General features: G+C 40.3%; 1 protein-coding gene across 1 annotated transcript in view; it reads right to left on the reverse strand.

Annotated features, from left to right (window-relative positions):
• Positions 1-708, reverse strand: part of LOC102498452 (uncharacterized) — a 23,858-nt gene that overhangs the window by 4,446 nt on the left and 18,704 nt on the right. The window lies entirely within an intron of this gene.

Genomic DNA, 708 nt, shown 5'->3' on the forward strand with positions numbered 1-708 from the left:
TCACCCTTCACTTGATTCCTGGACATTTCTACAATTGAAGATGGAACTCCTGCACCCTCCTTCAAAGATCCTTGCTGAGGGAGTAAATGAATCTCAGTGCTGGCAATAGCTACTGAATTTAAAAATGATCCAGGGTCAGGTAGTTGTATTATGGTTAAGGCTTCTATGTTTGACACGACTGACTGAATGGTTCATTTCCCAAACTTGATGACTTGAAAAACACTGAAGATGTATGTGTGTGCATTCCCATAATTCCAACAGTCATGATCAATGGAGGAGAATGGATTGGAGCATGACCCTGCCCCATGGTGAGTCATTTATTGTTCCCTGTCTTTTTCACTCTGTCTTTCTCTGGTGAGCATACATACCTTGGATTAAAATGTTTAAAAATTATGGAAGAAGAATAGAAATAGATCCAAACTGCTCTATAACTAGGATGTCAGCTTCTGCCACCACATTTCAGCTGGAATATCATCAAGCTTATTGTCCATCTATGTTAACAACACTGACTCTATTGACAGTGATGGCAGAAAAGGCTGATGGCCTAAAAAGTTCTATTTGCTATTATTCGAAAGACTTTCAACATGGTTTTCATTCAAAAGATTCTCAATGTTGGGACCAGCAGTTAGTGTAATAACTATGTCACTGGACTCCCATGTAGTCAACCGTGGTTTGAGTCCCAGACCCAGTGGCTTAAACTCATGCCAG

Source organism: Tupaia chinensis, unplaced genomic scaffold (assembly GCF_000334495.1).
Source record: "Tupaia chinensis unplaced genomic scaffold, TupChi_1.0 Scaffold143532_1, whole genome shotgun sequence".
In the NCBI taxonomy this organism is placed as follows: Eukaryota; Metazoa; Chordata; class Mammalia; order Scandentia; family Tupaiidae; genus Tupaia; species Tupaia belangeri.